The sequence below is a fragment of the Petromyzon marinus genome, chromosome 37 (genome assembly GCF_048934315.1).
Source record: "Petromyzon marinus isolate PM22_M1 ecotype Great Lakes invasive population chromosome 37, UKy_Petmar_22M1.pri1.0, whole genome shotgun sequence".
Classification (NCBI taxonomy): Eukaryota; Metazoa; Chordata; class Hyperoartia; order Petromyzontiformes; family Petromyzontidae; genus Petromyzon; species Petromyzon marinus.
Window position 1 is genome coordinate 8,295,403 of NC_133703.1, and position 17,104 is coordinate 8,312,506.

A 17,104-nucleotide genomic window follows, 5' to 3' on the forward strand; every position below is an offset into this window, starting at 1 on the left:
TAGTGGCGAATGGCGGTTGTTGTTTTGAGACAGTAAGAGAGTGTGAGGTCGACTCAGCCTCAGATGAGTACCTGGTGCGGTGTGTCGTAAACATCGCTACTGGGGGAGACAAAAGCCGCCATGGAGGAGAATCCTAAAATAATAAAAAGCTTTTATTATAATAAAAGCTTTTTATTATTATTATTATAATAAAAGCTTTGATTATAATATTATGATATTATAATAAAAGCTATACTAAAAGCTTTTTAAATTAAAAATACAAAAATTTTTGAAATAATGAAAGCTTGTATTATTTAAAATGTATTATTTAATTTTTTAAATTGGCAGAATCTACACGCCATATTCTTGGTTCTTTAGGTAAAGTCACGTCGATTTGAAAATAAAAATAATTAAATTAAATTGAAAAATATAAATTATAATATTTAAACTAATAAAAGCTTTTATTATTTTCAATTTATTATTTTCAATTTATTATTTTAATTTTATTAACAGGTCCCTGCAGGGTGGGCTGGTAGGACAAGTCTCTGCGCTGTCTATTGCTGATTTTACACCCAACAGCACGAGATTTCACTTCGTTAAAGTATTGAAAGGGGACGGACGGACGGACACATTAATCTATTGCAGGCTGGTACACTCAGTTTACAACTTCGTTCCTACCAGTATTACACTTCATTAAAGTATTGAAAGGGGACGGACGGACGGACACATTAATCTATTGTAGGCTGGTACACTCAGTTTACAACTTTGTTCCTACCAGTATTACACTTCGTTAAAGTATTGAAAGGGGACGGACGGACGGACACATTAATCTATTGTAGGCTGGTACACTCAGTTTACAACTTCGTTCCTACCAGTATTATGACTTTACCGAAGGAAGCAATAATCTGGCGTGTAGATGCTGCCATCTGCTGGCCACCATTGTTGGGTGTAGATTGTGACAAAACTTTCGTGACTTCAGGAATTCATATTCTTGGTTCTTTCGGTAAAGTCACGTCCATAGAAAATAAAAAAATATCAAATCAAATAAAAATGTGAAATTTTAAATAATAAAAGCAAAAAACCCACATTCATATTCTTGGTTCTTTCGGTAAAGTCGCGGAGATAAAAAAAAATACAATTTTAAAATAATCAATTGAATAAAAGCTTTTAATATTATTTAAGCTTTTGTTATATTCAATTTATTATTTTAATTTTTAAATTGGCAGAATCTACACGCCACGTTGGTGGCCGGCAGGTGGCAACATCTACACGCCGAATTCTTGTTTTTTTCGTTAAAGTCACGTAGATTTTAAAATAAAAAATAATATAATTTAATTAAAAATACAAATAATAAATTGAAAATAATAAAAGCTTTCATAATTTTTTTTTATTTTTTAATTATTTTCTATCTACGTGACTTTACCGAAAGAACCAAGAATCTGGCGTGTAGATGCTGCCATCTGATGGCCACCAACGTTGGCAGGTGGCAGCATCTACACGCCAGATTCTTGGTTCTTTGGGTAAAATATAAATAATAAAGAAAAGAAAAAATAATAATTCATGATTTAGTATTTTTTAATTTAATTATATTTTTTTCATTTTCAAATCTACGTTACTTTACCGAAAGAACCAAGAATATGGCGTGTAGATTCTGCCAATTTAAAAAAAAATTAAAATAATAAATTGAAAATAATAAAAGCTTTCATTATTTTCCATTTATCTTTTGTATTTTTTTAATTTTATTATTTTTATTTTCAACCTACATGGCTTTACCGAAAGAACCGAGAATATAAATCTGGATTTTTGATGATTATTTTCAATCTATTTTAATTTTTAAATTGGCAGCATCTACACGCCATATTCTTGGTTCTATCGGTAAAGTCACGTCGATAGAAAAAAAATCAAATCAAATAAAAAGTGTGAAATTGAAAATAATAAAAGCAAAAACCACATTCATATTCTTGGTTCTTTCGGTAAAGTAACAGAGATTAAAAAAAAATGAAACAAAATTTTGATTTTAAAAGAATAAATTGAAAATAATAAAAGCTTTTATTATTTTCCATTCATTTTTTTGTATTTTTAAATTGGCAGAATCTACACGCTATATCCTTAGTTCTTTGAGTGAAGTCACGTAGATAGAAAATATAAATAATAAAAGAAAAGTAAACATCTAAATAATATTTTTAAAAAATATATTTTATTGTTTCCCTTCTACGTGACTTTACTGAAAGAACCAATAATATGAATCACTGCAGTCACGAAAGCTTTAAATCAAAATATAATAATAACAATTCATGATTTTCATTTAATTATTTTCTTTTTATTTTCAAATCTACGTGAGTTTACCCAAAGAACCAAGAATATGGCGTGTAGATTATGCCAATTGAAAAATTACAAATAAAAGTAATTTTATTATTTCCGATTGTTTTTATTAAATTTATTTCATTATTTTTAAATCTACGTGACTTTACCGAAAGAACCAAGAATATGAATTTGGATTTTTGCTTATTATTTTCAATTTATTATTATTATTTTTCAATTAGCAGAATCTACACGCCACGTTGGTGGCCGGCAGATGGCAGCATCTACACGCCATATTCTTGGTTCTTTCGGTAAAGTCACGTAGAATGAGAATACAGTAATAAATTGATAAAATAAAATAACACAATAAAATTCTCACGACGTTTCGGCCACAACACAAGCGGCCTTCATCAGGTGAAGGGACGAGACTGTCTGGAGGACAGCGCTGGAGCGAACAAAGCCAAGCTCAGATCGAGACCTTTAAGCTGTGTGAGAAGAAACAAAGCGCCTTGACAAAGGAATTAGCATTGAATTTAGCATTGACATGGCTGAGTGATTAGCTTGTGACTGGTCACAGAAATGGCTATGTTAAAGTCAAAGCATACACATTCACAGAGGCACTGTGAAAATATTACGCAGCACGAGTTGTAGGATTAGGGCAATTATGGTGACACACGTGACCCCCTCTACACAAGAAACAGCTAAGATTCATATTCTTGGTTCTTTCGGGAAAGTCACGTCGAAGGGAAACAATAAAATAATACAAATATAAAACAATAAAATTCTCACGACCTTTTGACTGCAACACAAGCAATCATCATCAGGTGTGAAAACCACAACAAGAAAATTTGAAAGAACCATGAATATGAATCTCTGCAGTCACTAAAGCTTTAAATCAAAATTTAACAGCTGAGAGTCAATGCTGGGATGTTGTGCGATTGGTGCAAGCGACCCATCATTGTGTTTTGATGTTGAGCTGTTAAAATTGCACTGTTGTGAGGTGAGGTCAAGGCCTATGACTGCTTCCAGCGGTGTCAAGATCAGCATTTTGAAGAGGCTCGCGGAAGATGATACTGGGCACTGGGGTGCAGTCTCCCTCCATGAACAACAGAGGGCAGAGGAGCGACGCTCACAACAATTATTGGCGGAGCGCCGGGCGTATAAAAGACAAAGTTGGAAGAAAGTTTATCTCGGGGAGTTAACCCACAACACCTGGGTCTGTCCCGCGTGTTCACACGATAACGCGTTTTCACTACGTTGATATTTATAAGGGCACGGGGTGACCAATAAAGTATGAATTGGTCTGTAATAAGCTCGGCCCTGATAAGGGGTTGACAGATATGAAATAATCGAGCAGACAGACACGGGCCTGACTTCATCCACAGATGCCTTGTTGAGTCTCTAATTTTTAGGATTCTGCTTGGGACGTCTTGCCAATTCCTCACCAAATAATGTGTACGTGTGAGTAACCAGACCTACCTGAGATCTCACGCCTCGTAGAGAGCCAAAATAAATATCGTACGTTTATAGATTGCTCGGTAACCTCCGTTCCATGCTGCCATCGACTGGCCAAGAATGTGGCCTGTAGATGCTGCCATCTGCTGGCCACTGATGTAGATGTCAGCATGGAAGGTGGTGAATTGCGGTCGTTGAGATGAGTTTTGATTGGTGAGATGAGTGAGGTTGGTGCAGTGGATGAGATGGGTGCAGTCAGTATGGTGACTGTGTGGTTGGTGTGGTGAATGTAGTGGGTGGTGTGGTGAATGTAGTGGTTGGTGTGGTGAATGTAGTGGTTGGTGTGGTGAATGTAGTGGTTGGTGTGGTGAATGTAGTGGTTGGTGTGGTGAATGTAGTGGGTGGTGTGGTGAATGTAGTGGTTGGTTTGGTGAATGTAGTGGGTGGTGTGGTGAACGTAGTGGGTGGTGTGGTGAATGTAGTGGTTGGTGTGGTGAATGTAGTGGTTGGTTTGGTGAATGTAGTGGTTGGTGTGGTGAATGTAGTGGGTGAGATGAGTGTAGTAGGTGTGATGAGTGCCATTTGTGCGGTTAGTGGAGTTGGTGTTTGGTGAGTGAGGTGAGTGTGGTGTGATTGGTGAGGTGTAATTGGGGTGGTGAGGTGGGTGAGGTGTAATTGGTGAGGTAAAGTTGGTGAGTGTATCAGTGAGCACCTGGAGGATTCTACTCCACGGTCGCCTTTGTCTCCCCCAGTAGCGATGTTCACTCCACACCGCACCAGGAACTCATCTGAGGCTGAGTCGACCTCACACTCTCTCACTGTCTCACAACAACAACAACAACCGCCATTCGCCACTAAGTGGCGGTGACGTCACCACGACGCTTGTGCCAGGCCATGTGCACCTTGAGGCCACGTGAAGTGTCGAACGCCCGCTGGCAGGTCACGGGGCAGACCCAGGTGGTGCCACGGGTCGACTGACTGAGATGACTGAGATGACTGGCTGATGCACCACCTGTGCCCCCTGCTCACACTCACGCACGCGCACTCACTCACAAGCGTGAGTTCGCGTTTTCAGGCGATATAAAATAATTTATATTTCATGCCAGTTGGTTCTGAAGGGCGGCTGTTTGTAATTTGGGCGTTCGTAAGTCGAGGACTGTCTGTACATAAAGATTCCGATTGAGGATGTGGGGCTTTCACCGTGGGATGAGCTTGGCCCGATCCACGGGGGCGTGGCTTGCGCGACAGTGGGCGGGGCATAGCCGCGACGGGCGTGGCTTATCCAGGAAGTGGAGACCGCGAACGCCGGACTGCAAGCCAGACAGAAGCGCGCTCCTTTTAAAGTTAACAACATTGTTAAATGTAAGTAGCGCCTCTCTACTTTATTATTGTTTTATTTGTTTAATACATTACTTGTGGTGCCGTGAGTCGAGTGAAATGAGTCAATAACCTTGCTAGACATGGCTAAGCTTTTAATAAGGGGCGCCGCGGTGTCGAGATGTTAACTACCTCGCTAGGCCTACAGCAGCGTGGAGGTTCCATCCAGACCTTGACGCCTGCTCTGTATTTGTTAATTTTTTCCCCTGTGGTCGCGTAGATTCTTCTCCTGGTCCTTCGGTTTCCCCCTCCACATTTAGAAACGTGAGTTTAGAGTACTTGACTGCTATAAATGTCCACATGATAAGCCACTTTCGTTGAGCTATCATTTGTGTCCAGGTTGCTTCTGATAAGAGTTATATAGCTCAGTGGGCCTTACCTGGTTAAATAGAAATAGTTTATAGTTTAGTTTATAGTTCATAAGAACTCGTGACAAGGGGCAGTGTCTACTTCAAATATTGTTCAGGCTCTGGAGACCTCCAAAGTTATTCGTGATGTTATACATTTGGTTCGTTTTGAGCATAATCGCGACCTTATATAATTATTACGTGATACACACGCTGAATATACGCACACAAACATCGTGTACACGTGTGTCGTGCCCTCTATTGTCCACATAGACGGCTTGTGCTGACGAGAGAACGATCTTAACGTACAATGTCGTGACATGTATCAGCCCTTTGTCGATCCAGCGTTTTGATAGAGGCCTCCCCCACACCATGCCGTTCGTGGGAGTTGTTTAACCATACTTCACCATGCCGGTCAATGCGGGTTTGGTGAAGTGAGGAGGCCCAGAAACTTGTATATGCAGATACGAGTTTGCCTGTGCTTGCATCTGCAGAATTACATTCTCACACATCTTCAAGTGTAGTTTAATACTTCTAAAAATGCATTTATTCTTGAGGATTCCATAAAGTACTGTGGTAAAAAGAAAACAACTTGATTTGAATAAATTTCGATTTAAAGCTTTCGTGACTGCAGAGATTCATCTTCTTGGTTCTTTCGGTAAAGTCACGTAGAAGGGAAATAATAAAATAAAACATAATAAAATAAAATTCTCACGACGTTTCGGCCACAACACAAGCAGCCGTCCTCAGGTGAAGAAACAGAACTGTCGGAAAGACAGCGCTCCAATGAACACTGCTAAGCTTGGCAGCGTATTTTAAGCTGGGTGGGAGGAGCAGAGCGCCTTGCAAAAAGAGTTTACATATCAACAGAATAATTTAGCATTGAAGTAGCTGTGTTAATGTGATAGATTAGCAGGATGTTAAAGTCAGAATTTAGCATGTAACTGGCAGATTAGCATGATGTTAATGTGAGGAATTAGCATGTAACTGGTCACGGAAGTAGCTATGTTAAAGTCAGAGTTTACATATCAACAGAGGCATTTAGTATATTGACGCTAAAGAACTGCAACTACCCAACTATCATACAATAAACCGATGTGAAAGAACTAAATATAAACTACATCAATATAATCAATGTACTCAATATATTCTCCACTAAGCTGAGCTACTAACAATAAGTTATTATACATTACACTTCTATGTCGCAAAAAATATTATAATATGCCTCCAAATAATATTTTTTTATTATTAACTGGCATAGACAGACCACAACATTGAATTATACACTACCCTATACGTTAGATTATAATAATATTAGACTTGTAATATTACACTATGTATTATTTTACCAACCCTACTGTATACCACACTGCTGTAGATTCACTATACAATTACGATACTATATATCACCAAATAAATTATATTAAACATTACATTGAGTACTTTGTTGAACAGGGAATGCTTTGAGCTTGTGGGTTGAATCCATCTGTGTGGAGTTGTGTTATTTCCCAATATGCAAGGTGGGGTCTCTCTGGGTTCCACTCACACAAACATCTCAATGCAATGGGACCTTTCTGAAAATGCAGTACTTAGACTCAATGAAGCTTTCCTGGGTAACTAGTTAACATTGTAATTTTAGCATGAGAGATAATGACGTTCACTTATAAGTGCCATTAATAGTACTATACTGTACTTTTAATGAAGACTATTTTACGTAGTTTTTTGTAAAAAAGTGTCCATTCTCAAAACTTTTTGACGGGGCCTCGTACAGAAATTATATTACAATCTTATATGGAGATTGCGAGTCAGAGTGTTGTGAATAGTGGAGTGAACGTGTGGTGCCATCATTATATTGTTGGTGCGTATATACAGAAAGGCCTATTGGGTGGGTAACATTAGGAAATTGGAGGTAGTTAGTCATGTTGTTTAGAAACAAAATATTACTTGGGTGGATAAGAGGGTAAAATCGTACATGATAGGAACTGCAATATTGTGGAGTTCTGGTATAATTAGTTGCAGTATATATGAATCTTATGTCACCTTAAGTATGCCTTTGTGAGTACACTCGTGACACGGGTGTCATGCGCGTGACCTTTGTCTTTTGTTTCAGATGTGTGAGAGCAATTCGGCGGCGAGTCATGGTGGTGCTGGGAGAATTGCCTTTACCAGCGATGGCACTTCACCAGCACCCGTCTCAACCCTACCTCAATCCGGTAGAGTTACGAGAGCTAAAAAACTAATCTCTTGTGACGTCTGTGGGAAAAAATTCCAGCTGGCATGGTGCCTAGAAGCCCACGTAAGAACGCATAAGGAGACCCGTGAGCAATGGTGCGGCATATGTGGACAAAGGTTTGATCAGCCAGGAAAATTCAAAAGGCATTTGAAGAGCCACGAAAAGGATTATATGATCAAGGGTGCACCAGGCTTGGTGAATAACAGCAGTTTTGCCAATGCGGTGTTGAATCCACCGTCGCCCTATGAGATGTGCTCAGTCTGCGGATTTTTAAGTCCTATTGAAATCCTGAAAACTCATGAAAGTCTTCACGCACAGTTCTTGTACAGACCGAAGCCTGAACATGATTACACTTCGACAAAAGATAGCGGCGTTAAGATAAATGACATGAAATCCAATTTTCTTGAATGCTTTGGCCTAGTTCCACATCAACAAACTGCTTCACCAGTCAGTGAGAATAAACCATACGCTGCTCTCGATCCTATTACGAGCATGAAAGTGTTGATGGCCTTGCAGCAGAAGAAGAAGGAAAAGCGAAGGAGACCTAAGTCCATTAAAAGAAAAAAGACCACCACCAGCGTCACCAATTGCAGCAGTAGCAACAGCCAGAATTCGGACATCAAGAGGATGGACTGCACGGAAGCAGGAGGCTGCGTGGAGCAGAGCATCCCCAAGGTGGATGAACCCAACCTGGCACCTTTAGGTACGTCCTAGTAATGCACACACTACATTTCATTTGGATGTAATTCATAATTTCACAAATTAGTTAATGTACGCATATGTTGACCATATTTGTATGCTTGTGCTGAGGAGTCTAGAGATCTGATGTGGTGCTGCTCGGATGTTGGGTTAAACCGTGAAACTCTGGGTTTCAGTCACCGAGCCATGATTAAACTGGCTTCTCATTGATGGTCTTATCCAGTTACCAAACTTCTTCCAGCAAACACTTCTGATGTCGCGTGATGTATAGGAAATTGCAATAACCTCCTAGTGGATAAAAAACGGTCACGAAGGGATGTCATGAGTAGTGCAATGATATCTCCTTCCACGAGCTGTTCTCTTACATGAGGTGGTTCACTGCTGTGTGAGAGTTGCACAGGGATACTTCATCTCATGACATGGAGCCAATATCACCATTGGAAGGAAACTGAGCAAAATACATTGCTTGACAAATTCCAAAAAGTATCTATTTCTTAACCGGGGTAAATTTTACTTAAACAAGTGGGTAAATTTAGGGAACATTTTTGAATGTATAGACCGAGTCATTTCCACAATGGGAATTTCCTCTTCATTGTACTAACACCTAACTTCCATGTGTATTTACTCGTTCTATTGCAGGTAATTATTGTGTAATTAATGAGCTGTAATAGAATAATCTGGCTCAACCACCTCAATGTTAAATTATAGTTGTTGCTCTGCATCAACATCAACCACACGAAGAAGTGCAAAATGTTGGGGCTTCAAAATAAGCCCCAAAAATGTATTATGATATTTTTCAGGAAATCAGTATCTTGCTTTTCTACTATTTGTACGTATGTTGAACTTCTTTCGTACCATACGTAGCCAACCGTGCTAATCGGAGGTATTTGTTGCTGGCCATTTGGCATTTTGGGCCTTTGGGCCTGTGGTCAGCAACTGTGATTGATAAAACGTCCCATATACATAGTAATGCTATGGCATCCACTGCATGGTGATAAATAAATTATGTATTAGCGCGTGCGTGTGCTCAACGGTGGATGTCTTGTGTTCCAGAGGAAAAGCCCTTCCCGTGCAGTGACTGCTCGTACGGAGCGACGCAGAAGTCGAAGCTCAAGAGACACGTCCTGAGCGTTCACCACGTGCCCTTCGATAGCGCGCTGGACTCCGACTGCCCCAAGAAGAGAAGGCGGCTGGCTGGGTGCCGAGACCACGGCTCAACTCTGGATTTGGAGCGCGCACGATGCTCACGGAGAACTCCCTGATGATTTATTTCATCCTGAGGCTGAGGTACCACGTGTGGGGCGATGAACTCAAGGTTTTGTGCAGCGGACATTTCCATGATTAAATTTCGTCACGTTCACTGCTGCGAGGTTACATCTATTGCCGTATATTTTTAGTCAATTGCTGTATTTTCTGGTATACAATATATTTAATAAATTGTCCTAATTTCATAACAAAGGTTTTTGGGTTAGATCGTGTAAATATAAATATAAATGTGTCATAACCCTACACTACCTGACACAGAGAAAGGCGATGTTATCACTGAACCCATCAGGTGCAGAAATCAGAGGCGGGGAGGGGGATTATTGAAATTATATAATTGATTAGTAATCATTTAATTAGTATGTTTCCTCTATAAGTAATGATAAATGAGAGATCTCTTCTTCCTCTATGCGTTTGTTCCACTCACGTGGGGTCCACCGTCCTTGCCACCTTCTCCACACCGCCCCGTCCCGCGCCATCTCTCCCTCCGCTCCTCGGGCCACCACGTTCGACCGCATCACCACATCGCCCCACGTCTTCTTCTTCTGCCTTCATCTCCTCATCTTACAATCACAATAACTTAATAATACACTTCCAGGCCGCACTAAGCCTGTAGCTGTCAGAGAGGTTAAAATAATACAAATTTTCTCAGTTTCAATGGATTCTCGAATTAGTCTTGGCCAGTAATAATGAGTTTTACACAACACTTCATCGTTATCAAAATACATTAGGTGTCCTTGTTGGCAAACATGTTCTGCAACTTCCAACAGTTATGTTTGAGAGTGTTTAATATTTATTTGGTGTTCTTTTAGTCTTACGCTAATGTTACGTCTCATCTGTCCAATATAACATCTGCCACATAAGCCATTAATCCGATACACACCATCCGTTGACAACTTAGGCAATTCATCTTAAGTACAAGATACTATATTTTGAATTTTGTGTACCATGCCAAATCTTACTTAGATGTTTAGCTTTTTGCTTTTCCAAAACTCGAGCTAATTTCTCAATTACTCCCACGATATATGGTATTTTAATTGTTTAATAACCTGATTCAGCAGTATTGCTGTTCGATCTTGGTTTAGCATTCATTGCTGTTAATTTGAGCATTATTGTAGACATTCAATCATAGCGTTTCTTTGACATGTTCAATCTCTCTCCCCAGACATTCACCATCTGACACTGTTTTAGCCAAATGTATGAGCATCTTGATGAGAGAGGTTTTCTGTACGGGGTGATGATGCGAATCTGCATTCAGATAGGCATCAGTATGCGTTCCCTTTTGGTAAACGCTGTGTGTGTTATTTTACCATTTAGGCCTCGTCCATAAATCACCTCTCCTAAGGAAATAAGTATTTTAGACGCCACACGGGATCGGGGGGGGGGGGGAGTTTATCGTTGTGTCTGTTGCTGCGAGCAGATAGCGCGCAATGGAGAGCTTGCTCAGAGCGGAGCTGGGCACGGACTCGGCGAGGACGCTGGGCGCTTCGGCCGGTGAAGGCTGCATCAGCACCGGGCAGAGCTACGAGACGGGGCGCGGACACGTGTTCACCAAGATCAACGCCAAGAGCGGGGCACCCTCCTCTACCCTCCTCTATGCCTCCTCACCACCTCACCTCCTCTACCCTTCTCCTCGCCTCCTCTACGCCTCCTCACCACGCCACCTCACCACGCCACCTCACCTCCTCACCACGCCACCTCACCTCCTCACCACGCCACCTCACCTCCTCACCACGCCACCTCACCTCCTCACCACGCCACCTCAACACCTCACCACCTCACCTCCTCTACCCTCCTCTTCGCCTCCTCTACACCACCCTGCATCCTTGCCTCAACCTTAATTCATTCAGCCCTGTCATTAATGTATCACTTTTTTTTTAGCTGCGACTACTAGCTAATTTGTCAGTTTCTCCCACGATATATGGTATTTTAATTGTTTAATAACCTGATTCAGCAGTATTGCTGTTTGATCTTGGTTTAGCATTCACTGCTCTGTTAATTTGAGCATTTTTGTAGACATTCAATCGTAACGTTTCTTTGACATGTTTAATCTCTCTCCTCAGACTTTGACCATCTGACACTGTTTTAGCCAGATGTATGAGCATCTTGTTGAGAAAGGATTTCTGTGCGGGGTGATGATGCCAATCTGCATTCAGATAGGCATCAGTATGTGTTCCCTTTCGGTAAACGCTGTGTGTGTTACTTTACCATTTAGGCCTCGTCCGAGCAAAATATCCAGGAAAGGGAGTGTGTTATTCACCTCCATTTCCATGGTGAACTGGATGGCCGGTTTTTGTGAATTGAGATGATATAGACATTCATTCATTAAGTGTATCCTTACCATGTCGCCAGACAACCAAAGTGTCATCTACATATCTACACCAAAAAGTGGGTTTATATGTACTTGAAGCAAGTGCTCTTGCAACCCGGGGGTTGAGGACCCCTGTGTTAGAGGCCACACGGGACGGGGGGGGGGGGGGAGTTTAACGTTATGTTTGTCGCTGCGAGCAGACAGCGTGCAATGGAGAGCTTGCTCAGAGCGGAGCTGGGCACGGACTCGGTGAGGCCGCTGGGCGCTGCGGCCGGTGGAGGCTGCATCAGCACCGGGCAGAGCTACGAGACGGGGCGCGGACACGTGTTCACCAAGATCAACGCCAAGAGCGGGGCACCCTCCTCTACGCCTCCTCACCACCTCACCTCCTCTACCCTCCTCTTCGCCTCCTCTACACCACCTTGCATCCTCGCCTCAACCTTCATTCAGTCAGCCCTCTATCACTTTTTTTCGCTGCGACTACTAGCACCACCGTGGTGAATGTTGCAGTGAACTTCCCCTCATTGATTCCCCCCTCCACCCACGTTAAGGGACTCGGTCTACCAGACACTTTGACCGCTTCGTCTCATCCACTCCGCGTTCAACCACCGCGCCTCACTGCAGTTCACAAGAACGCACTCAACTAAACAACTCGGTCACCCACTCATCCAGTCACTAACTCAATCACCCTATCACACACTCATCCAGTCACCCACGCATCCAGTCGCCCACGCAATCACCCTATCATCCAGTCACCCACTCACTCAATCACCCTATCACACACTCATCTCGTCACTAATTCAATCACACACTCAGCTAGTCACTCAGTAAATCATCCTATCACTCACTCATCCAATCACCCACTCATTCAGTCACCCATTCATCCAGTCACCCACTCATCCAGTCACCCATTCATCCAGTCACCCACTCATCCAGTCACCCATTCAATCACGCACTCATCCACTCACCCACTCATTCAGTCACCCACTCATCCAGTCAACCACACAATCATCCTATCACCTACGCATCCTGTCACCCACTCATCCAGTCACCCACTCATCCAGTCACCCACTCATCCAGTCACCCACTCATCCAGTCATTCACGCATCTGGTCACTGACTCAATCACCCTATCACACACTCAACTCTTTTACTCAAACACTCACCCATTTACTCACCCACCCGCTCACCACTATGCAGGTCACCTCACTCTTCTTTTCAGCTTTATCAGTTTGCACTGCTCCACTCTGGAATCCACACCCGGTCTTCCTGTTTTCCCAAACTCTTGCAACAATAAACTTGATCAATTTAAGGAACGCGTTTCTTTGATCTTAATTATCTAATTACTCATTGGACAGTTATGTATTATTTTTTATTGTTGCTGGCCGCTTGGCGTTTTGTATTGTGTGGGGTTTGCATCGCTGTCAACCCCTCATCAGTGCCTACCTTATTACAGAACAATTCAGACCTTGTTGGTCACCCCGTGCCCCTTATAAGTCCCATGACAAGGGAGAAACCCACAAATAAACTTAACAAAAATGTTGCCCGTATTGAAACGGCCGTCTGCCATATGGACCTGACAACTCACTTTCCCCCAACAGAATACGGGTAAACCGTGTGGGTTGGCGGCTATGGGTTTTGTTGTGTTTGCAAGTCCAAGTTATAGGACTGCACCCTGGGTTGTGCGTGGTTCTCATTGGTGGGAGATTCCCTTCGCTGTCTTGCACGCCAGTGGCTGGGGGCTGCCTGGGGCCAGTGACGTGTGAGCCGGTCCCAATGTGCACCGGCAAACATTTACCGCCAGGTGGCCCCAGTGTTCATTGCCCGTCCACACGTGGATACCTGAAGCCCATGTCAATCCACTGCTGGATGAGTCCCGCAATGAAGATACAATCAGTACATCCACTTTGCTTTTGGACACCACCTGTTCCATTGGCGGCCGAATGCGAATCTAAATGTGCATACGTTAGAGACTGGTTAATGCGCATAGAAATCAAACCAATTGACCTACGACCTTTACCCCATCAACTTTTGTAGAATTTTAGATGTGCATTACAGCTACTTTAGCCGGATGGTTGTGGTGGCTATGTATGCCTGTAATCCACGACTACGTGGAGGTAAGGGTTGGTGGATCACAAAAATGTTGCGACAACTCCCACCCCTTGGTCGTCAAGGAGGTAGAGAAGGCGGTGTCGAATAATGTGGACTCCGCCTGTTCCATGTGTAGATTTGTGAAAGAGCGTTGGCCCCTCATTTGCTTGGATTTCTCCAGATGCTCCGATTTCCTCCCACATGTAAACACTCATTAATCTTGATTTGAAGCTGTCGTGACTGCAGGAATCCTTACTCTTTGGTTCTTTCGGTAAAGTCACGTAAGTAGAAAAAACTAATAAAAAATAATCATCGATTGCTTGTGTGGCGATCGAAACGTCGTGATCCATTATTATTTGTTCTACCTACGCGACTTTACCTAAACAACCAAAGAGTACAAACTCTCATTAATTGTCCGATAACATCTTTATATAAAGAGGACAACAGAGCATGGGCAGGAGTGGTGGGGGGGGATGTTGCCAGCTGCTCACCATTTGACTGCTGCTGTCCCTCGTCTGTAGTTCCTCGCGCCAAAGTGAAGGGATACTGTGTGCCAGTTACAATTATCACTTGAACGTAACGTGATGTTTCAATGAAAACAGCCACAGATTTAATCCTGAAAATCTTTATTTTTCACATGCAGTGAAACAATGTTGTTAGTAGGCTTGTTTCCCTGGGAAAGCCTCACTGAGTCTCAAGACTCTTTTTCAGGAGGGGCCTGCCAACTTTTCGCAGGAGTAATTTGGATGTTTGGCTAGTACCAGTTACATTGTATGTTGTTGTTGTTGTTTTGCCATGGGAGTAAACCCATGCAGAGAAAGGGACCAGAATGAGGAAAGCGAAGCCAGGCAGTCCTTCAGAAGATGTCATGCACGGGCGTGACCACTGCACCACCCTGCCGCCCAAACAAATGTAATTTAAATAATGTACAATACTGGCAAATAAACCCTATTAGTATCAACCGAATTTTTGGACAATGTGGCACGTGTATAGCTGCATCGGTGTTTCTAAAAGTCGTGTTCACATTGCCTGAAATTAATAATATAAAGAACAGGTTTCCCACCTCTGGTTTCATTTGGATTACCGGTTGTCCTCATTATGTGTGTCACAGGTAATATGGAAAGGAAAATATTACGCAGCACGAGTTGTAGGATTAGGGCAATTATGGTGACACACGTGACTCCCTCTACACAAGAAACAGCTAAGATTCATATTCTTAGTTCTTTCGGGAAAATATAAAACAATAAAATTATCGCGACCTTTTGACTGCAACACAAGCAATCATCATCAGGTGTGAAAACCACAACAAGAAAATTTGAAAGAACCAAGAATATGAATCTCTGCAGTCACTAAAGCTTTAAATCAAAATTTAACAGCTGAGAGTCAATGCTGGGATGTTGTGCGATTGGTGCAAGCGACCCATCATTGTGTTTTGATGTTGAGCTGTTAAAATTGCACTGTTGTGAGGTGAGGTCAAGGCCGATGACTGCTTCCAGCGGTGTCAAGATCAGCATTTTGAAGAGGCTCGCGGAGGATGATACTGGGCACTGGGGTGCAGTCTCCCTCCATGAACAACAGAGGGCAGAGGAGCGACGCTCACAACAATTATTGGCGGAGCGCCGGGCGTATGAAACGCAAATTTGGAAGAAAGTTTATCTCGGGGAGTTAACCCACAACACCTGGGTCTGTCCCGCGTGTTCACACGATAACGCGTTTTCACTACAACGCGTTTTCTCCGTCACAACGCGCTTTCTGAGCGGACTACTTTCTTGAGCTGTGCGGTTGAGCGAGATGAGACGGTAACGCGGCGGCGGCGGCGTCCCCTCAAGTTATTTGGACCCCCATCTTACCGTGCGTGGACATTATTATTATTTACGGGAGGAAAATAGTTTCCGCTTTACGCGGCACTTTTCAGGAACGCATCTACCGCGTTAAACGAGGACTCGCCGCGTACAGGTGCCGCGCACGCTGTATCGACCCTGGAGAAATCCGAAGCGCTATGAAGCTCTTGTTCACAGACGTCCAGTAAGGGGCGGGTGGTGTTGGTGGTGTGGGCGTCACCACGTGACACACAGCTTGTCCGTGGAGTCGATCGTGAGGGTGCCGACGTCGCCTAGGCAACGCCGCCCCCCTCTGGCTCTGCTGCTGCTGCTGCCTCGCTCTGTGCACGCGAGGCGCCAATCCGTGACGCGGGCACTGTACGCGTTGCGTCACCGTTCACCGTGGGGGGGGGCGGGGCCTCAGCGACGTCACGTCGTGTACAGTGCCACATTAATATTGACACTTTTACTCGTGTTTATGTGCCTCGTTATTAAAGGTGAGTTTAATAATAATCATGCTGCTGCTACACAATGTGTGCATTGATATATACGTACAGTTTATGTGTTTAAACGCGATTGTAGTTTATGGGCCCTTGAGGGATTTTTCGCCTCGTGTGAGGTTTTTATGCGCAACCTTAATTATTGCGCTTTTGTTAATCGTTAACATTTGGTCAGGAATAATGCACTTAAGATAAATGTTCTGGCGACGATATTTTGCAAAACAGACGATGGCAAAATTTCGATTTAAAGCTTTCGTGACTGCAAGGATTCATCTTCTTTGGTTCTTTCGGTAAAGTCACGTAGAATGAGAATAAAATAATAAATTGATCAAATAAAATTACACAATAATATTCTCACGACGTTTCGGCCACAACACAAGCGGCCTTCATCAGGTGAAGGGGACGAGACTGTCTGATGAAGGCCACTTGTGTTGTGGCCGAAACGTCGTGAGAATATTGTTATTTTATTTTATCAATTTATTATTTTATCTTATTCTACGTGACTTTACCGAAAGAACCAAAGAAGATGGCAAAATTGTGTATATATTGTGCTATATGTGCCACTGAAACGGCAAGAAGTCAATAACAATGACTCGTGTTGAGTGTTTAATATGCAAGCAATGAGCCCACCACAAGTTCGTTAATGTTATAATGGAAGCAGTGAAATTAATAAAAATCTTTTGCTCTGCGAATTTTAATTTAAAATTACGACTCTTCAATGAGCTTTGG